General features: G+C 47.0%; 5 non-coding genes across 5 annotated transcripts; 4 read left to right on the forward strand and 1 right to left on the reverse strand.

Annotated features, from left to right (window-relative positions):
* Positions 1–96: 96 nt before the first annotated feature.
* On the forward strand, positions 97–178 carry Trnal-aag (transfer RNA leucine (anticodon AAG)). Its single transcript has one exon. It is a non-coding gene; the product is annotated as a tRNA-Leu (tRNA).
* A 90-nt stretch (positions 179–268) lies between these two features.
* Trnal-aag (transfer RNA leucine (anticodon AAG)) lies at positions 269–350 on the forward strand. The gene has a single exon. It is a non-coding gene; the product is annotated as a tRNA-Leu (tRNA).
* A 5143-nt stretch (positions 351–5493) lies between these two features.
* On the forward strand, positions 5494–5575 carry Trnal-aag (transfer RNA leucine (anticodon AAG)). Its single transcript has one exon. It is a non-coding gene; the product is annotated as a tRNA-Leu (tRNA).
* A 92-nt stretch (positions 5576–5667) lies between these two features.
* Trnal-aag (transfer RNA leucine (anticodon AAG)) lies at positions 5668–5749 on the forward strand. Its single transcript has one exon. It is a non-coding gene; the product is annotated as a tRNA-Leu (tRNA).
* A 14409-nt stretch (positions 5750–20158) lies between these two features.
* Trnak-cuu (transfer RNA lysine (anticodon CUU)) lies at positions 20159–20231 on the reverse strand. The gene has a single exon. It is a non-coding gene; the product is annotated as a tRNA-Lys (tRNA).
* Positions 20232–22643: the final 2412 nt, after the last annotated feature.

Raw genomic sequence — 22643 nt, forward strand, 5'->3', positions numbered from 1 at the left:
CTGCCATGCCTTTTTTTTCTTTTTTGTCTCAATTTGCTCTGCTTGCAGAGCTATGCGATATCAACCATAGCTATGTATCAACCACGCCAATCTGTCGGTAGCGTGGCCGAGTGGTCTAAGGCGCTGGTTTAAGGCACCAGTCTCTTCGGGGGCGTGGGTTCGAATCCCACCGCTGCCATGCCTTTTTTTTCTTTTTTGTCTCAGTTTGCTCTGCTTGCAGAGCTATGCGATATCAGCCATAGCTATGTATCAACCACGCCAATCTGTCGGTAGCGTGGCCGAGTGGTCTAAGGCGCTGGTTTAAGGCACCAGTCTCTTCGGGGGCGTGGGTTCGAATCCCACCGCTGCCATGCCTTTTTTTTCTTTTTTGTCTCAATTTGCTCTGCTTGCGGAGCTATGCGATATCAACCATAGCTATGTATCAACCACGCCAATCTGTCGGTAGCGTGGCCGAGTGCCATTCCACCTCCGGCTCTCGAGCGCATCGGACGCGGGATGTCTTGCTCCGTTGGAGCGGTGTTGGCGGCCCAGGCGGGTCGCGGTAACAGGATTTCTTCAGCAAAGGGTGAAGATTATCAGGTGATTTTGCCTTCTCTGCCGACAGGACGCATCGTAGCCAACACGGTGTTTATGCATGGTGATCCGAGGGCCAGACCTTTTCGTATCGAAGACTACAGGGACACGCTCGCTAAACTTGGTGCGCTCCCCGACGTTGTTGCGTTGGGGGCTTACCAGATGAACCACGTGTGGGCTGTTACGCTGAAAACTGCCGAGGCAACGAGTAAGCTCCTGGCTGCTAAGGATGTAAAAGTGAAAGACCGCCCATGTTTGCTCATCGACCCCGACAACCAGGGCCTGCGCATCAAGATTCATTGGGTGCTGCACGGCGTCTCTGATGAAGATGTGCGCGTTGCATTTTTGCCTTATGGAAGGGTGACCGAAGTCACGCGGAAAAATGGCGTGCATATGGCGTCACTGAGAAAGCGTCCACGACGAGGACCGCGTCGCTGAAGCTGAAAAGCGGCATTAAAATTGATGATATTCCGCATCAGCTGAAGATCGCGGGTGAGATGGCCTTGGTTGTCGTGCCGGGCAGGGCGCCTTTGTGTCTACGATGCAAGAATACAGGCCACATACGTCGAGACTGTCAAGTGCCACGTTGCAACCTGTGTCGCCGTTTCGGCCACGATGAGGCGCAGTGCACTAATTCAGTCGCATCATACGCCGCCGTAACAGCGCCTGCTAAAAACGATGACCTCGCAGAACACATGATGGACAAGGCTGACGCAGAGGAAACAGTGCGAGGGACCGGTAACAACGTTTCGACAATGACAAAACTAAGCCCTCCCTCGGATGAAGGTGAGCAGATCGTCAGTAAGGAGACCATGGGCGAAAGTTCTCCCAGTGGCGGCGACGCTTCGCGCGTTCCCACGACCACGGAGGCAGCGGGCAGCGCAAGTTCAGAAGAGAGGATGACAAGTTCCCACGAGACGCTATCTATGGACGTAACGGGGTCTGCGACTCCTAGTGCTGTCGTGAAGAGATCTCGGGAGGACAATTGCGACGCGCATGATGCTTTTGACGACGCCATAGGCGGCGAACCACCGGCGAAGACAGCGACGACGCGAAGGCTTCGTTATCGACCACGGCCGAACATCTCGGTCGAGGCCGAACGGAGTGCGGCGGATGAGACGCCGCCGCATACCTGATGTTCCCCTCAACTGGACGCTGACTGCCTTGTTGTTTTGTAAGGTAAGCGTCTTGCTCCCGGCCTCCCCTTTTTAATCAGCCATGAATTTTAATAAGACGCTTCGTGTAGCTACTATAAACGTTAGAGGGCTAGCTGCAAAAAGAAAACAGAATCAGTTGTACCGATTGGTCAGTGAATATGAACTAGATTTAATAGCGGTTCAAGAAACTAAGGTTGCTGGTAAAGCGGAGGCCGAGAGCATGGTGCGGCCGTTTCTAGCTCGGTATCATGCTTTAGTTAATCATGCAGTTGGCACATCGGCTGGGTGCGTGTTATTTGTACGGCAGGCACTAAATGTTAAACTGCAGGCAGTGACCACCAGTGTGCCAGGACGGATCGTGGTATGTGATTTGTGTTAGCGTCGCTTGAGTGGCGAGTTATCTGCGTTTACGCTCCCACTAGTGCAGAAGAAAGGCGCGAATTTTTGATCAAATCAGACAACATTGTGTTAGTGAAAAACGAGTTATACTATTAGGGGACTTTAATTGTGTAATGTCAGCATAAGATAAATCAAGTAAACGGCCCTTCAGAGACGCTAGTACGGCCGTTCTCAGTGAGATATTGGAGTTGAGCAACTTGGTAGACGTTGCTGATTGTCTTGGTGGTGGGCGCACACCCCGTTTCACTCATTTCCAGGGGAGCAGCCACGCCCGCTTGGATAGAGCCTATGTTGGGCCCGAGCTCATACCCCTGTGTCAAGATTATCGTGTGGAGTGCGTGTCATTTAGCGATCACTGCTTAGTCAGTTTCTTCATTAATGGCCGCAAAAGAAAAAAGTTCGACTGGCACCAATGGAAATTAAATTCTAAATTGTTAAACGACGACATCTTTTCTGCGGATGTCGAAAACAGCTTTGAAAAAATGGAAAGTGAGACCAAAAAGGTGGGGAGAAAAGTGGGAATTGTTTAAACAAGAAATTAAATTGAAAGCATTGGAGCGTTCGACCGCCATAAATCGAAAGGCAAGAGAAGAAGAATCACTCCTCAAGGCTAACTTGCAAAAATTGTTAATCGAAGAGAATGAAAGACCAGGCATGTTTGCTGATGACATCCGTGTAGTGAAACGAAAGCTGGAGCAGTTTGACATAAGCAGATATCGTGGTGCACTTGTGCGGGGAAGAATGGAACGCATAATGGCTGGTGAAACGCCGACAAAGAGAGCACTGAGCGTAGAAAAGTGGCATGCGCGACGCAATCAGATTACAGAAATCGAAATTCAGGGTGAAGTCACGGAGGAAGCCGATCAAATCGGGAATGCCTTCTATGAACACTATCGTGGATTGTTCGCAAGTTCTACTGTAGAAATGGCGCGATATGAAAAAGAGTTTTTGCACATGATGCCGAGAGTTAGCGATGAAACTAAGGCAGTCTTAGAACATCAAATCTCTGTAGAAGAAGTTAAGTACTCAATAGAAAAAATGAATGCTGGGAAATCGCCTGGGCCGGATGGATTAACGGCAGAGTTTTACAAAACATTTAAGCATGCTATTGCTCCAGTTTTAGCGGAAGTGTACAATGAAGCTTTTGGCCTTAACTGCTTGCCACCGTCGTTTTCAGGATCGCACACTATTCTAATTCCAAAATCAGAAGACCCGATGGTCCTCCGTAGAATGACAGCATACCGCCCGATATGTTTAACAAACTGTGATTATAAAATTTTTATGAGAATTCTAGCGAAACGTCTCCAAACTGTCATTAAAGAATTAGTAGGGCCGCATCAAACATGTGGCATTAAAGGTCGATCAATTTTCACGAATATACATACAGCACGCAGTGTACTAGAGTGCTGCGACGTAATGGAAACCGCGGTGGCAATGCTGCAAATCGATTTAGAAAAGGCCTTTGACAAGGTCCCTCATGAAATACTTCTCTGTCTTCTAGATTATGTCAATGTAGGAAAAGTAATTAGAGACGGAGTGGCTATGGCGTACCGCGATTGCTCAACACAACTGATTGTCAATAAGGTTGCCGGTGCGCCCATCAGTGTGCAGAGATCTGTGCGTCAAGGGTGCCCCTTATCTCCGCTGTTGTTTTGTTTATATATTGAACCATTTTGTCTCAGCGTTATAAGCAGTGAATGTATACGTGGATTTAAACTGCATGAGGTCGAAGTGCGGCTTCTCGCCTATGCAGATGACATCGCCATTCTTTGCACTGACTATGAGAGCATTACACATGCGGTAGAAAAGGTCAAGCAATACTGTTCTGCAGCCGGAAGTACGGTGAACTGGGGAAAGTGCATAGGTTTCTGGCATGGTGAATGGTCCGCGAACCCTGAAATTTTTGCTAATATCCCTTTCGTTAACAAACCCGTGAAATATCTCGGGGCGCCCTTACATCACTACAAGGACAGTGACGCATACTGGCAGGAACAGGCTGCTGAGTTGCGTGATCGGACGAACAAATGGAATGGATGGAAATGGTCAATATTTTCTAGAGCAACTGTATGTAACTTATTTTTGGTCAGTAAGATTTGGTATGTGCTTCAGGTTCTTCACTGCTCGAGAATTAACATCCAAAATTTTCACCGTGTTCTTGCAGTGTTCGTGTGGGGGTCAACATGGGAAAGGACAAGTCGGACTAATTTGTTCTTGCGAGTCAGAAACGGGGGGCTGGGATTGACACACCTCTTTTTGCGCCAGGTTGTCAATCGCTTTCTGTTCTTACGCAATGTACGGGACCCTTTTCTGCGCACTGTGTGCCAGCTTCGCCTGTGCAAACGGTTGCCGAACATTGTTGTATCCACGAAATATTTGCCTGGAAGCTTACATGGATTTTTAAAAGAAGTAGTTTTAGCTAGTGATTTTTTGTCCGCTCGCTTTTCTCTCGATTATCTTTCCACTGTGACACGGAAGAAATTGTACAAAGACCTTTGTGACGTTGTACTACATGTACCGCTGTATAGAACCATGTACCCTGCGGGTCGATGGAGAAATGTACTAAAAAGGGTCAAAAGAATGATGGTACCTGCAGGAATGAAAACATTCTTCTTTCAACTACATTCAGGTACACTTCCTGTCAAACCTTGGCTGGAGGAAAAAGGCATGTTTGTGCCATGGGGAACCGATTGCTTAATATGCAGAAAGTAGAAACAATAGACCACATGTTCCTCGACTGCTGGGACGCTGTGTTTTTATGGGACGTACTGCAGCGTACCATCAAAAAGATTTCCCCTTAGACCCCCCTGGAATTCGATATCTCTCTGTTGAAAGTGATGACGGGACACCTTTTGATCTGATAATGTTGATTGCACTCCACAGCATATGGAAGTGCAGGATGGCCATACGGCACGCTGATGCGGACGCCCGTCCGGCGCGTCAATACTTCAAAGAAAGCGTAACCCGTTTTGTTGAAGAACAAAAACTTCTTGAAGATGTTCCTGATTGGTTAGATCGTGTAGAGCTTCTTTTGCAAATGAAGGAGGTTTAGAGCGTCCTCATTAGTCCCAGTATGGCCTTTCCTTTTTTTTTTCCTGTCGATCCCTCTCCCTTTTTACGTAGTGTTTGTATTGTAAATAGCGTTTCTTCTTGTTTTTGTTTGTTTCTTGTCAAAAGCAGGCAATAAAGAAAAAAAAAGCGTGGCCGAGTGTTCTAAGGCGCTGGTTTAAGGCACCAGTCTCTTCGGGGGCGTGGGTTCGAATCCCACCGCTACCATGCCTTTTTTTTTCTTTTTTGTCTCAATTTGCTCTGCTTGCGGAGCTATGCGATATCAACCATAGCTATGTATCAACCACGCCAATCTGTCGGTAGCGTGGCCGAGCGGTCGAAGGCGCTGGTTTAAGGCACCAGTCTCTTCGGGGGCGTGGGTTCGAATCCCACCGCTGTCATGCCTTTTTTTTTTCTTTTTTGTCTCAATTTGCTCTGCTTGCGGAGCTATGCGATATCAACCATAGCTATGTATCAACCACGCCAATCTGTCGGTAGCGTGGCCGAGTGGTCTAAGGCGCTGGTTTAAGGCACCAGTCTCTTCGGCGGCGTGGGTTCGAATCCCACCGCTGCCATGCCTTTTTTTTTCTTTTTTGTCTCAATTTGCTCTGCTTGCAGAGCTATGCGATACCAACCATAGCTATGGTCAACCACGCCAATCTGTCGGTAGCGTGGCCGAGTGGTGGAGTGACTTCCGGCCGCTGAAGCGAACGGACGTGCGATGGCTGGCTCCAGCGGAGCGGTGACAGCGGCCCATTTAAGCCGCGGAAACAGGTCTTTTGAAGATGATAAGGACTATGAAGTTGTATTGCCAAACCTTCCTACAGGGCGTATTGTTTTAAATACGGTGTTTTTGAACGCTGACGTACGAGCCCGGCCGTATCGAGTGGAAGATTTCCGTGACACTCTGGCAAGCCTGCGATTGCTCCCCGAGGTGGCTGCGTTGGGGGCGTATAGGATGAGCCATGTGTGGGCGGTGACTTTCAAGAACATGGACGCAGTCAAGACGATCCTGGCGCACGGAGACATCAAGGTTAAAAACTGCCGTTGTCTCGTCATAGATCCGGCAAACCAAGATGTGCGTATGAAGGTGCACTGGCTGCTGCACAACGTTCTTGATGAAGATGTGCGACGTGCGTTCGAGCCGTACGGTCAAGTGATTGACATTAGCAGGGAGCGATGGCGTGTAAACGGCATCACCGAAAAAGGCTCCACGACCCGCATTGTGACACTTCGGTTGAAGGTGGGCGTTAAAATTGATGACCTGCCTCATCAAGTGAACGTAAGCGGTGAGCAGGCTTTGGTGGTTGTAGCAGGCAGAGCGCCAGTTTGCTTACGTTGCCGAGCAAAGGGGCACATACGGCGTGATTGCCGTGTACCACGATGTGGTATCTGCCGAAGGTTTGGCCATGGGGATAATGACTGCACGCTGTCTTATGCCAGCGTTATAGGTCCCGCGACAGGCAACGACCGCACTGAGTTGTTCATGGATGAGCATGAAGCTGAAGAAGCAGCAAGTACGACCGGGAAAAAAGAACAGGTTACGCCCCAACTGGCGAAATCAAGTGAGCCCAGCGGTATAGCAGACGGAAAGGTCGTGGAGAAGACGTCTGAGCCAGAGCCACTGAAGCCAGAAGCATCAGTCAACGCGGAACAGCACCTGCCTACTGTAAATGACCCCAGTGACGCCGAGACACTGAAAGACGACATAATATTAATGCGAACTAACAGACAATAACGCCAAGGAAAGTACAGGGGGTGTTATCTGTAGTATTTAGAATGTAAATGTGGAGAAAGTAAAGTGGACGAAAAGATGACTTGCCGCCGGCAGGGACCGAACCTGCGACCTTCGAATAACGCGTCCGATGCTCTACCACTGAGCTACGGCGGCGGTCATCCTCCCGTCCACTTTCTGGGGTATATATGTTGATTAAACCTAGGAGTGTTAGTCAGCGCCAATCGTAGCCATGGCGGCGAGTGTGGAACACTCTTTTTTTGCCTCTTGGCGTCACGTAGCACGTGATCTTTTTTACGAGTTGGCAGCTGACCAATAATCCCTCGCATACTATCTGAAGGCATTAAGTCTGCCAGGACAAGACCCTCGCTATGAATGAAGGAAAGCTATGATTTTTCAAGGGCTCGTTTATCTTTGTTAGACACAATATTAATGCGAACTAACAGACAATAACGCCAAGGAAAGTACAGGGGGTGTTATCTGTAGTATTTAGAATGTAAATGTGGAGAAAGTAAAGTGGACGAAAAGATGACTTGCCGCCGGCAGGGACCGAACCTGCGACCTTCGAATAACGCGTCCGATGCTCTACCACTGAGCTACGGCGGCGGTCATCCTCCCGTCCACTTTCTGGGGTATATATGTTGATTAAACCTAGGAGTGTTAGTCAGCGCCAATCGTAGCCATGGCGGCGAGTGTGGAACACTCTTTTTTTGCCTCTTGGCGTCACGTAGCACGTGATCTTTTTTACGAGTTGGCAGCTGACCAATAATCCCTCGCATACTATCTGAAGGCATTAAGTCTGCCAGGACAAGACCCTCGCTATGAATGAAGGAAAGCTATGATTTTTCAAGGGCTCGTTTATCTTTGTTAGACACAATATTAATGCGAACTAACAGACAATAACGCCAAGGAAAGTACAGGGGGTGTTATCTGTAGTATTTAGAATGTAAATGTGGAGAAAGTAAAGTGGACGAAAAGATGACTTGCCGCCGGCAGGGACCGAACCTGCGACCTTCGAATAACGCGTCCGATGCTCTACCACTGAGCTACGGCGGCGGTCATCCTCCCGTCCACTTTCTGGGGTATATATGTTGATTAAACCTAGGAGTGTTAGTCAGCGCCAATCGTAGCCATGGCGGCGAGTGTGGAACACTCTTTTTTTGCCTCTTGGCGTCACGTAGCACGTGATCTTTTTTACGAGTTGGCAGCTGACCAATAATCCCTCGCATACTATCTGAAGGCATTAAGTCTGCCAGGACAAGACCCTCGCTATGAATGAAGGAAAGCTATGATTTTTCAAGGGCTCGTTTATCTTTGTTAGACACAATATTAATGCGAACTAACAGACAATAACGCCAAGGAAAGTACAGGGGGTGTTATCTGTAGTATTTAAAATGTAAATGTGGAGAAAGTAAAGTGGACGAAAAGATGACTTGCCGCCGGCAGGGACCGAACCTGCGACCTTCGAATAACGCGTCCGATGCTCTACCACTGAGCTACGGCGGCGGTCATCCTCCCGTCCACTTTCTGGGGTATATATGTTGATTAAACCTAGGAGTGTTAGTCAGCGCCAATCGTAGCCATGGCGGCGAGTGTGGAACACTCTTTTTTTGCCTCTTGGCGTCACGTAGCACGTGATCTTTTTTACGAGTTGGCAGCTGACCAATAATCCCTCGCATACTATCTGAAGGCATTAAGTCTGCCAGGACAAGACCCTCGCTATGAATGAAGGAAAGCTATGATTTTTCAAGGGCTCGTTTATCTTTGTTAGACACAATATTAATGCGAACTAACAGACAATAACGCCAAGGAAAGTACAGGGGGTGTTATCTGTAGTATTTAGAATGTAAATGTGGAGAAAGTAAAGTGGACGAAAAGATGACTTGCCGCCGGCAGGGACCGAACCTGCGACCTTCGAATAACGCGTCCGATGCTCTACCACTGAGCTACGGCGGCGGTCATCCTCCCGTCCACTTTCTGGGGTATATATGTTGATTAAACCTAGGAGTGTTAGTCAGCGCCAATCGTAGCCATGGCGGCGAGTGTGGAACACTCTTTTTTTGCCTCTTGGCGTCACGTAGCACGTGATCTTTTTTACGAGTTGGCAGCTGACCAATAATCCCTCGCATACTATCTGAAGGCATTAAGCCTGCCAGGACAAGACCCTCGCTATGAATGAAGTAAAGCTATCATTTTTCAAGGGCTCGTTTATCTTTGTTAGACACAATATTAATGCGAACTAACAGACAATAACGCCAAGGAAAGTACAGGGGGTGTTATCTGTAGTATTTAGAATGTAAATGTGGAGAAAGTAAAGTGGACGAAAAGATGACTTGCCGCCGGCAGGGACCGAACCTGCGACCTTCGAATAACGCGTCCGATGCTCTACCACTGAGCTACGGCGGCGGTCATCCTCCCGTCCACTTTCTGGGGTATATATGTTGATTAAACCTAGGAGTGTTAGTCAGCGCCAATCGTAGCCATGGCGGCGAGTGTGGAACACTCGCCGCCATGGCTACGATTGGCGCTGCCACTGCCTGTGTCCACTGCCTGTGTGTTTTCGCTGACATGGAAGTCAGCGAAAACACAGGCAGTGGACTAGCTGGAAAGCGACCGAGAGACAATGGGGGCGAAGGCGAGACTTCCTCCGGGGATTGTGGTGGTGGAGAACCACCAACTAAAACCTCAGGAATTCGGCGTCCGACTTTGAGGCCACGGCCGAACTTCCAGGCCAACTCACGGGCGGAGGCCAAGCAGCTTCCGCAGCATACGCCACCTGGGACTTGAGACTCTTGTGCTTTTTTCCGGACAGAAAGTAACCCGTAAGTGAGCATTGTTTGCCTAGCAATATGCCTGTAAAATGTGAGCCTGGTGTGAAAATTCTGCAGCCGTTTTTTTTTTTACAAGCGTTCACCTGAAGTAGACACTCTGTTTTTCGTACGCTCAAAAAGATATAAGCATGGCTTACAAAATTGATGACTGCAAAAGAGGTTACGCGACTCCCAGCCAGCATTGACGAACAGCTCTCCAAAACGCGTCTCGGTCCCATACGTCCAGGGAGCCAGCGAGGCGTTGGCCCGGATTTTTAGAAAAGAAGGTGTACACATCGCGCACGTGCCTTCATGCACGCTGGGCCGCTTCCTTCCCCGCCCGAAAGGCCGACCAACAAAGGACAGGGCTCCCGGCGTCGTTTACAAAATACCGTGCGCCGATTGCCCCTCGTCGTACATCGGCGAGACCAAAAACTTCCCCGAACGAATTAGGCAACACGTCAACGACGTCCGTAAACTCAACAAAGAACGCAGCGCCATCGCCGAGCACGCCGAGACGTTTGACCACAAAATAGACTTCGACGGAACGGCCAGGGTTGCCACTGACTTTCGAGTAAATGTCGCCAAACGACGCGCAAAAAGTCGCCAAAAGTCGCCATTTTTTTTACAAATTTCGCCAAAAAAGTCGCCATTCTAGATATAAACGACATACCTTGTAATAAAAATTTCCACTCACGTATAGAACCGTAGAATAAAATACCATATAAGACCCTTAAATTATATAGACGTTTCTCAATGCCAGTCGTATCGCCCGCTTCACCATGGGAGTGCATGGTGCTGCTTCTCCGACTAGCCGCAACATGTGCGTGGTGGCGTAAGGGTGAATGAAGAAAACGCTCATGATATCCTTCCATCCCCGTCCGCTCGTTTCAACGGTAAAAGTGTGGTAAAGCTTGGACGAAAACCGTGAAAGCGTTGTTTGCAGACAGCTTTACGCAGCCTTATATGAACTATAAGGATTAAGAGGTTTATTGAAGGTAAGACGACATAAGTCTTGCACGACCGATTATTAGTGAGTCTTACACCTTTTAAGTGTGTAATATGATAAAGGACGCCACCGACCCTTTTTTATAGTCACTTCTATCTACGCGTGTCAATCCGACGCGTTATTATTGCGATAGCAATTATATGGACAGTCTCGGCTGGAAAATGTCCGTCCCCGTCGCCGTCATTCACCGTATATGTATAAGTATGTATATATATAGAAAGGCCACAAAGAAACATAATTAAGAAATTCTTTCCGACGCGCGGAATCGAACGGGCAACCTCTCGCTTTACAGCCCGCCGCGTTAGACGTTAGGCCACGACAGCACCGTCTCTCAGCCTGCTAACGGCGAGCTATTTATATATACCATGTAATTCAGCATGCTTTCTTAGTGGCCACATAGATGGCGCGACGTGCGCGCGTGTTGCGTGCTTTAAAGATCGTCGCCCCGCCCCTGCGAACGCCGTTGCTGTTCGCTCTACAGGGCGTCGTTGCTTTCGTGCGCTTATCTCAAGGAAAGAAGGGGCGGCCGGTGGGGTGCTTCACTTCGCTCGCTGCAGCGGCCGCGTTTGCGAAAGGAGCGCGCTGTTCAAACAGAAGTAACAACTGTGACAATTAGTTCGCGCTCGTCTTGTGTGTACCTGTTCGTTTGTTTCGTGCGTCCTGCTTTATGTTTGAGCAGTGCGCTTCAAGTGTCGAGCTGTGACGCATTAGTTCGCGCTCGTCCTGTGTGCGTTCTTTTCGTGCGTCCTTTCGGCTCGAGCGATGCGCTGGCAATTTCGAGCTGCTTTCCGTTCTTCGCGTTACATTACAATTTATTGCTATCGCAATCATTGCTTTTAATGAACAGGTAGACAATGTAAAATGTTATATAGCAATTGTTGTCATTGCACACGCTCACCGAGAACAGTGGACAATGCCTCAATAAATATTTTTTAACTGCACAAATAGCCGCGTATCCGCCTCTATTCACTATTCCAAAACAGTCTTTACGAGCTAAATTGGGGGTACTGCAACAGTGAATAAGTCACCAAGCTATTCAGTACAGTTGGGGCTTTGGCGGAACAAATAGTCAAAACATGCGGCCAACTTGTCGTCTATAGCCCCTTCAGAAGCGAAACTTTAGAGAAGCTTAAAGCACCTAAAGCCATAAACTTATAATCAAACACTGCCCCCTCGCGGCTTGCAAGGCAGTCCGCTCACTTACATTTTGCTAGAATGTCGCTGGGGCACGTTCCAATACCTCCTGCATCAAAATGAATTGAGATACAGACGAGTTACAGGATGGACATACCGAATGACGCGTAATGTGCACATTCTACTCATGAGTCTAAAGCCATGAAAAATACGGAGAATGTTACCGCTCATTCGTTGGGAAGACACAGAGCTTAGGATGCATAACTCAGTGGAGACCTAAGCCGAAAATCACCAAAAATTCGCCATGTCGCCATTCATAATTTTAGGTCGCCACGGGCCTCTCAAATTCGCCAATTTGGCGAAAAGTAGCCACCATTGGCAACCCTGGGAACGGCCATCCTGGAAAGTGAAACCAAGTGGAGGAGGAGGTTGCTACTGGAGTCGTGGCACATACAGAGGACCACTCAAAATATCAATCGTTCCCTCGGAACTCTCCCCCCAGTGTATGCGCATGGGCTACGCTCCGCGGTAATGCGTGGGGTCGTTAACCGCCGCAAGAGTGCCTTAAAGAGGCCGCTGCCAAGCCGCCGCAGTCCCCCCTGAGGAAGGAACCAAGCTGGTTCCGAAACATCGGGCTTTTACGTGTTTTCGTAACTTTGGTTGGAGAATAAATATCAGTTATCTCAGTTTACTTACCCAACCAGACAGACTTCTGTCTAATGTTTACCTTCAAAATAGAAGCAGCCTTACGTGTCGCTACATTTAACGTTAGAGGCTTACGTTCTAGGAGGCGGCAGTATCAGTTACGTCGTTTGTTTCTTGAAAATGACGTTGATATTGCCGCCGTGCAGGAAACAAAAATTGAATCTGAAGAGCAGATGGATACTATATTTTCGACTTTCCGCTCTAGCTACAATATATGTGTTAGTCATTCTTTAGGTACATCAGGTGGATGTCTTCTATTTATAAAGAACACAATTGGTCTTGTTGAAGAAAGCGTACAAACTGATAATGAAGGACGATTAATAGCATGTGATTTTCTTTTTTCGGGTGTGTGTTGGCGCGTTGTTTGCGTATATGCGCCAAATAGACAGCATGATAGGAAAACGTTCTTTGAAAGTCTTGAAGTGCATCTATCGAGTGATAAGACAGCAATAATTCTAGGCGATTTCAATTGTGTATGTAATGCCGAAGACAGGGCATGTAAAACGCCTGTACGTGACTCTCAGTGCCTTGTTATTGGATTCGATGGTTCGTGAGCGAGATTTGGAAGACGTGGGATATGTGCTATCGCAGGCTACCCACTACACACAATATTACCAGTTCAACAGTCAGGCCAGGCTCGACAGAGCCTATGTGTCTACGTCATTGCTTCCCCTGTGCCAAGACTACGCTATGAAGAATGTCTCATTTAGTGACCACAGTCTAGTCATGTTCACCATTAATAAAAAAGAAAAGCCCAAATTTAATTGGGACCTCTGGAAGTTGAACAATAAGTTACTTGAGGATGAAAAGTTTGTGGAAAACATAGAGAAGGAATTAAAAGAAGTGGTCGAGGGCAACACAACCAGTCTAATTCACGCATGGGAGTGTTTCAAGGAAAAAGTAAAAATAGATGCGATTGGAAGGTCAGCTTCAATAAAGCACAACAAATTGAAAGAAGAAAGGCAACTACAGTGTGAACTCGATTTTTTGCTCTGTCAAGAGTACACGCAACCTGGCATGCGCAGCAAAGAAATCAAAGAAGTGAAACAAAAATTAGAGGCTGCAGATGTGGAAAGATACAGAGGAGCAGTAGTACGCGCACGCGCAGAAAGACTTTGGTGTGGCGAGGTTCCTACGAAACGTGCAGTAGCAGATGAAAAGAGCTACGCGACAAGAAATGAAATCCGGGCGATAGAATACAAAAATGAAGTTACTAAAGATAAAACGCAGATTGAGCATGCGTTTGTGGAATATTTCCAACAGTTGCTGGGGGGCTTAAAACAGGACGGAAGCACGTACGTTCGGCATTTCTTGTCACTTATGCCGAAGATTGATGACGACGCGAAAGCTAGATTAGAAGCACCCATCTCTGTCAGAGAAATTGAAATGACCATTGAAAAAATGAACAACGGAAAGACGCCGGGCCCAGATGGACTAGGTGTTGCATTCTATAAGAAATTTAAAAGTCTTGTGGCAGAAGCCCTGCGGAATATGCTAGGTGAGGCATACGAAAAGAAAGGACTACCAACATCCTTCAGAAGAACGCACATAGTGTTAATCCCGAAAAGTGACGACCCTACGAAACAGCTGTCTGTCAAGTCGTACAGACCAATAACCTTAGCGAATGTTGACTACAAAATATTCATGGGCGTGTTAGCCAGGCGGATCCAAACTGTGATTAAAGAAATAGTCGGACCACATCAGACTTGTGGCATAAAAGGCAGAACGATTACGACGAATATTCACATTGCAAGAAATATTTTAGAATGCTGTGATGAGTTTGAGTCTCGAGTAGCTTAGCTACAAATTGATCTCGAGAAGGCGTTTGATCGCGTGAACCACGATGTACTCTTGAACATTCTTGACTACGTCAACATAGGAACTGTGGTGCTAGAAGGGGTACGAATGGCGTACACGGGGTGCACTACGAGGATTGTGATAAACAAACAGCTTAGCGAGAATATACAAGTCTTATCGAGCGTAAAACAAGGATGTCCTGCGTCTGCACTGCTTTTTGCTATCTATTTAGAACCTCTATGTCAGAAAGTGCTACAGAATGACCAGGTGCGAGGGTTTCGCTTGATGTCCGCGGAGGTCAAAATGCTGAGTTACGCGGACGATATTGCTGTGTTCTGCCAGACCGGGAGAGTGTCAGAGCAGCACTAAACGACGTGAAGTCCTTCTGTGAGTGCACGGATAGTAAAGTAAATTGGAGTAAGTGTCTTGGAATATGGCATGGAAACTGGCACAGCACACCATCATTATATGAAAACATTACGTGGAAGGTCACACCTGACAAGTACTTAGGTGTACCTCTCCAACACTACAGGGACACAACAGAATATTGGAGAGAAGAAACGGAACAGCTAAAAATCAAGACGAAAAAGTGGGGTGGGCGAGACTTTTCCATTTTTACGAGGTCAACAGTCAGCAACATATTTCTTATTTCAGGAGTGTGGTATGTTTTACAAGTGCTATTTATGTCACGCGTTGCTGTACAAAAACTCCACAGAGTGTTGGCAGTGTTTATCTGGGCTTCGACGTGGGAGAGGACAAGTCGCACAAATCTGTTCCGTTCTGTGCAAAGTGGGGGGCTAGGTCTTGTACACTTGTTCCTGAGGCAGATAGTGGCTAGGTTTATTTTTTTACGAGATCAAGGTGATTGTTTTTTGAGAACGGTGATACATGTGCGGTTGTCCAAATTTTTGCCTGATTTTATTGTAACCACAGTCAACGGGGTGACAAGGCGACCTAGGGGTTACATGCAAGAAGTGATTGCGGCTTTGGAAATTTTGAGAGTGCGATTTTCGATGGAGTATCTCTCTAAGGTGTCGCGAAAGAGACTGTACAAGGACCTTGTAGAGATCATGTTGCCAGAGCCTCTGTATAGAACATTGTACCCCAATGGGCCAGGGGATGACGTCTTAAAGAGAGTGAAAAAGATGCCAGTTCGGCCCTCAGTTAAGACATTCTTTTTCAAACTTCATAGTGGCACACTCCCTACGTTACCTTGGCTCCGTGAAAAAGGAATATTTGTCCCTTGGTCAGTAGACTGTATTATCTGCAGTAAACCTGAGACAGTTGACCACATTTTTCTTGACTGTACTGATGCAGTCTTTCTCTGGGACATCCTTCAAAGGACCTTGAAGAAAGAACTGCCCGTTACACCGTATGGCATCCGTTTTCTGCCTGTCATAAACGTAGGGGGTGTGCCCTACGATATGTTCATGGCACTGGTTCTTCACAGTGTGTGGAGAACACGGATGGCAGTGCGAAACGTAGACGTGAATCCCCGGCCTGCTCGAGAGTATTTCATTGAAAGTGTACAATATTTGATGACTGCATACGAGGCACAAAATGATAAGCCAGAGTGGTTCCCCTGTTTGGTTGAATTGGTTGGCATGAAGCGTCTGCCTTTTTAACTCCCATGTGCTGAAAGGTGGGGCAGCACTTTTATATGTGACACTGCAATGTATTTTTATATGTTGAGTTGTACTTTGTTTGCTAAGCAGGCAATAAAGAAAAAAAAAGCGTGGCCGAGTGGTCTAAGGCGCTGGTTTACGGCACCAGTCTCTTCGGGGGCGTGGGTTCGAATCCCACCGCTGCCATACCTTTTTTTGTTGTTTCTTTGCCTGTTATTTTGCTCTGCTCACCAAACTTTTATCTCTGATTTTTCTCTAAAATAATGTGCCGCCCGTTTCATGGTCGATCCCCCGCAGTGGGTTGCGCCAGGTTGCCAAGGAACAACCAACCAACCAAACAAACGTTGTGCCATCACCTTCAGCTGTATGTCAGCAGCGTGGCCGCCATTCACCGCATTCTGGCATGCATGATTACTGGCCCGGAAAGTCTGACATTTTTGCTAACATCCATTTTATTAAATACCGGTGAAATATCTGTGAACACCAACGCAAGGGCAGTGAACCGCACTTTCAAGAACACACTGCTGAATTGAGCCATGGGAAGAACAAATGGAATGGATGAATAGTCAAAATTTTCCACAGCAACTGTCTGTTATTTGGTTTTAGTCAGAAAATTTTGGTACGTGCTACAGGTTCATCACTTTTCGAGAGCTCACGTGCAGAAATTTCACTGTGTTCTCGCAGCGTTTATGTGGCGATCCATGTGGCAAAGGACAAGTCAGACTAGTGTGCCCTTGCGAGTGCGAAGCGGGGGTATGGCGGGGGTTTAGGATTTATACACCTCTTTTTTGCGGTAAATTGTCAAACGCTTTGGTACTTTGGACGGAGCTGACACCCACGCTTGTGGTTTGGCGCTCAGATTAAAAAAGTCATGACACTCAAATTTCGATCACAATCTGTCTTATGTGGGTTAATCCTTGTGCGTTCACAAACAAGCTGGCGAAATTTTAGTGCATTTGTCCTAGCAATTAATTTATAATTGAATATTTTATAAACTACGCGCGACCTGAGAGTCGGGCTACAAAGACGCACTCGCGAGTCGTGACGTAACAAGCTACTTGTTGTGCGAGCGCCTGCATTCCGGCGAACGATTTTGTGGACAGCTGAGCGTGCGGTCGAGCTACTTCAGCTTTGCTCAGCATGGCATTGAAATTGAACGATTTTCAGCGGCCGAAACGTTGGTAGAAGGCGATGGCTCCTCTTCATGCAGCACATGACGTCACACAGGCTATGGCTATATGATGGTCGCAGGCGGTGGGCGGGGTTTATACCCGGCAACTTCGAGTGCTGATTTTGCACTGAAATATTTCATTTTTCATACAATGACCCTCTACTTCTATTATTTCGCTGAAAACCGCGAATTGTTGGGCGACCGTGTCATGGCCCCTATAACTTTGTTAGCGTTCTATCTCTTTTTTTTTTTGGGGGGGGGGGGGCAATTCTTTTCATAAGGGAAGCGGACGTGATATATATTAGTCATTAGTATTTGTAAAGTAGCGGATAATTTTCTTGAAATTGGCTTCCCAGTCCAGTTCGGAGAGTCGCGCCTCCCCCGACCAATATGAGACAAATTTATTGGAGATGTGGAGGCAACACCTTACAGATTCCACACGCCGCAAGAAAATTTAATAAAAGCACTTCGCTGTATACTGTCTGCAAGAAATTCTGCATGACAAAGTAAAAAAGAATTGCCGTGACCAGGATTCGAACATGGGTTATTGAGGCCACAACGCAACGTACTAATCACTATACGATCACGGCTGCCCGTGATCGTATAGCCGTTGCGTGATGTAACGTGATTTTAGTGACGTGACTAGATATGACGTGATGTTACGTTATTTTACTCACGTGACTAGCTTTTACGTGGTTTTGACGGGAACATGTCACGTCACTAGGTGTTACGTGTTCTGGCGGGAACATGTCACGTGACTAGCTGTTACGTGATTTTGAGACATGTGACTAGTTCTTACGTGGTTTATGGCGGGAACGTGTCACGTGACTAGCTGTTACGTGATTTTTAGTCATGTGACTAGTTGTTACGTGATTTTAGTCTCGTGACTAGCTGTTACGTAGTTTTGGCGGGAACATGTCACGGATTTTTCGTGGTATTTGGCGGGAACATGCTGTTAATAAGTGACGTTACGCGATTTTGAGTCACGTGATTGGTTACGTGTTTATGGCGGGAACATGTCACGTGACTAGCTGTTACGTTGTTTTGGTGGGAACATGTCACGGATGTTACATGGTATTTGGTGGGAAAATGCTGTTAAAGGGACCGACAACCAATTTTTATGGTGCTTATTTTCTTTTGCGCAACTGAAAGCTTACTGGTGAGAGTGTCTGATCACGGAATGGTAGCGTGGAAACGCCGTGAAACATTTGTAATCAGAATTTTTTTATGTGCGGCAAATATGAAGTCGTATACACGAGTGACAACACATGCTGCAAACTGAGCGCGAGAGCGCTTCGTGTTCGAGCGCGGCGGTTTGCTGCGCATGCGCCGCGGCTCGACATGTTCCACTGGCTACTGGGAAGGCAGCGCCGCTTCTCATGCACCGTGCAACTCATTTTACCTCGTAAACAGCACAAATTAGAGCGGGGATAGATATACGTACTCTAATTTTCAGGACGAATTATGGCGCGCATGACAGCATCAGACTACGTGTCTACGTACAGCAAAGTGATCGACTCCATAATCCAACTTCAAGGCTCTTCCACTAGGCTAAGCGACATACCGGCTTTTAGTTACTTTTAAACACGATTTAAAAATATAAATCCTACTCACACGCGAAAAGGTTGCTGGGATCTCTCACTACATTTCACGGTCTTTTCATTTCTACGAGGATCTAATCACGCGTTCTGGCCAGTTGTCGGTCCCTTTAATTGATGTTACGTGATTTTGAGTCACGTGATTGGTTATGTGGTTAATGGCGGGAACATGTCTCGTAACTAGGTGTTGCGTTAGGTTACGTGACCTTAGTCACGTGGCTAGTTACGAGATGTCGTGATTTTAGTCACATGACTAGTTGTTTTGTTATGTTACGTGACTTTAGTCACGTGGCTAGCTGTTACGTGTTTTTGGCAGGAACATATGTGACGTGCCTAGCTCTTACGTGATTTTATTCATGTCAGAAGGTGTTACGTGGTTTATGGCGGGAACATACCACCTGACTAGCTGTTAAGTGGTGTGGTATTACGTGGCTTTAGTCACGTGTCTAGATGTTACGTGATGTTTGTTACGTAATTTGTCACCTTACTAGATGCTACGTGATGTTACGCGATTTTTCGTCATGTGACTAGATGTTGCGTGATTTTAGTAACGTGACTAGTTGTTACGTGATGTTGCGCGGTTTTAGTCCCGTGACTACTTGTTACGTGATATTTCGTGCTTTTTAGTCACGTAACATACCCGCCCGTCACAGTTATTGCATTCCACGGCCGGACAAATCGGCGGGCGCGAAGCAGACGAAGAGTGCGAAGCGAGCGCGTGCCGGTTCATTTCTGTTTGCACTATTCGCCGCAACGAGAAGCTTTAACAGCTCCGGTGTTAAAATGCTCGAAGCGACGAAGTGTCTCTGCTGCCCTCCTTCATGAACTTATCTTTGACAACACTACGTAGAGCTGAACAGTTTTGTAAAGAAATGCTAAATGCTCCGTCACATACGAAAAGATTCACGGTACTGGGACGAGCCCCTATCGATTCACTGCAATGACCGTGATTGCTCACCGTAAAAAAAGGAGCACGAATGAGATTATGGATCCACAAGCTATAATCAAAGGGGCCACATGTGTCAGCTCACCGCCGGTCGCTTTGTCGCAATGGTAATTGTTGCTCCTTAACTCAATGGTGCGATATCATACGTCCCATATGGTGCAAGTTGGCATGTATAAATGTAGGCAGGATGATCCAATAAACTTCAGTTGCTAGAGCGCTTCCGTTGGTGGTTTTCTGTGTGCGTCACTGTGTCCTTGCTCTTCAAGCGCGTCCAAAATACAGCACGCCATTTCAACAAGTCCAAAAAACATCACCCCTGTCTCGGACGTCCGTGTGACTGCGATCGCATTTAAAAAGGTTAGTTTCTTGTAAGTTTGAATTGTGATTACAAAAGGGCACCGAACACTTTGCGCGTGCTTCTCCCCACAATTAAAAAAAGACGATTTAAAAAATACGCCCAACGTGGGGCTCGAACCCACGACCCTGAGATTAAGAGTCTCATGCTCTACCGACTGAGCTAGCCGGGCTGTGCTGAAAGCAGCTTTTAGGGGCGTAGCTCCTCTTAGTCTAACCTTGTCACGTCTCCGTTGTCCGGCGTCAACGGCAGTATCTCTGTCCGGCGTAAACGGCAGATGGCGCTGTCTCATAGAAGTACATACAAACTGCAGTTCAGGGACGATATTCTAGATAGCGCTGTACACAATCCGTGTTGTCATCACCATTTCTCGTCTCATTTTCTAGATGGCGTTGGTCCAATAGAATTGTATGCAATATGGCGCTTGTGTGAATCAACACTAGATGGCGCTAGAAGTACCGCTGCTCTCCGATTGGTTGCTGCGCGGGCTGCGCGGGGATGTGCGGGGAGCGAGCGCCTCTCTCATTGTCCTGATCGTCGCCGTGCGTGTCGGATCGTTGGTGGAGCATGAACGATGCGCAGCGGCGGGCGCTCGCTTGGCGGCAGCCAGCCGGATCCCGAGAAGGTGTGCGCCAAGGACGCCGCTGCGAAACGGGCTCAACGAGAAGCCGATCCCGAGACCATGATTGCCTCAGGAGCTTCGCCCAAGCTCCATCATTCACCCGTGGATATGCTGTAATATTTTTTACTGTTATATCTATGGTGTTTGTAAAGTGCCCACGCATTTGCCAGACTCATTGCTACGGTAGCATTGCATGGTCATTGAACACTTCGCGATAGCCTAAGATAGATAGATAGATAGATAGATAGATAGATAGATAGATAGATAGATAGATAGATAGACAGACAGACAGACAGACAGACAGACAGACAGACAGACAGACAGACAGACAGACAGACAGACAGACAGACAGACAGACTAGTGCGGCGTGTCCATAGGACGTGTCTCCTTTACAAATTACAATTCACAGAAAACTGAAGTCGTAGGCGCCGACAGCGGCGTTCATTCCGGCGCCATGGTGCTTCCTCTGCCGTTGAGTCCAGCAATAGCAAAAATTATCTATTATTGTCCCGACGGCCTATTTGTAAATTATCTTCCGGCATAAAAATGTCATCATCAGCGTAATTGTGAATATATGCTGGATCATTTCTTTTTCTGCTTCACTAGTGGCATGCAGGGCCGTAATTAAGCGGTGGGGGGGGGGGGGGGGGGGGGTTGAGGGAGTTCTGACACTTTCGGAATTTTTTTCATTCTTTAACTTTTCGAATGACAGTGAAATATTTCCATGCCTTCACAGCGACCACGATGCTGAGGGGAACAGCGCAAAAAACGGGACGGAGAAAGATTGAGCACACGACACAAGCGCTTGTGTCGTGTGCTCAATCTTTCTCCGTCCCGTTTTTTGCGCTGTTCCCCTCAGCATCATGTACCAACTGGCCCTTCAAGAAACCCTTCAGCGACCACGAGTTGCCAAAGTTGGCCGTTCTACACAAAAACGCCCCCAGAAAAAAATTCAACGTTTCTGAACAAGCGCTACAACTTTTGTAACAAGATTTTTCTCCAGAGTTACTATTTAAAAAGTTCATTAAGCAATCTTTGTTAATTGCCGAGCTTTGCGGATTGGCAAAAATATACTGGCGTGCTTTATATATGGCTAGAACAATGCTGCGCTAATCGGAGACGCGTCGCCTATGCTTATTTTTTTTATATTTGGCGCTTTTTATCTGAAACACCCTGTATAATAGTGTCACAAATATGCAATGAATAATGATGGACATCAATGCATAGACTGCATGCCTGATGCAAACTGTTATGAGCGCTATTTTGCGATACGCCTCATTGCTTGACTACGACTTAGTGCCCTAAGGAAACTAGGCTGTTTCTAGTTGATTCGATCTTAGTTTTCGGAAGCGTAGTGGCTACAAGACAGTTTCGAACAAAAAAAAAAGGCGAAGAAACACATCTATTTGTGAGCCTTCAGCTTCCGTTCTGGATGTTTGGTCATGTCATCCTAAAAAGGCCATTCTGGATTCTTATGTGACGTTGTTGCAGATGAACATACGGAACTCAGAGATATTCAGTAGCTCACATGCTCTTCATAATAATTGAAGCTGTGTATCTTTCGTGTTCACAGCCATTACGAATTTTTAAATGTCAAGGTTTTATGCCCGCGTCGAATAGAAGTCATTCAAAACAGTGCTAGAACTCGCACATCAAAATGATAGCAGCTGTTATAACAGTAGGTTTGTACGCACACTCGCGATACGCGTATGTAAATACAGCCACATTCCTTGTCCGTGCAGGGCTAATAGAAAACTATAAGCACCATGAACCGGCAAGCGCTCTCTTCGTCCTCTTCTTCATCTTCTGCTTCACTCCCAGAACACGTGTACCGATTTGTCCGGCGTGGGATGCAATAATTCTGACGGTCGAGAAAACGAGTACAGAGAGAGGGAGAGAGAAATAGAGAGGAAGAAAGGGATTAGAAAGACAGAGAGAAAAAGAATATATAAAGAAACAGAC

The sequence above is a fragment of the Rhipicephalus sanguineus genome, chromosome 1, assembly GCF_013339695.2.
Source record: "Rhipicephalus sanguineus isolate Rsan-2018 chromosome 1, BIME_Rsan_1.4, whole genome shotgun sequence".
Lineage (NCBI taxonomy): Eukaryota > Metazoa > Arthropoda > Arachnida > Ixodida > Ixodidae > Rhipicephalus > Rhipicephalus sanguineus.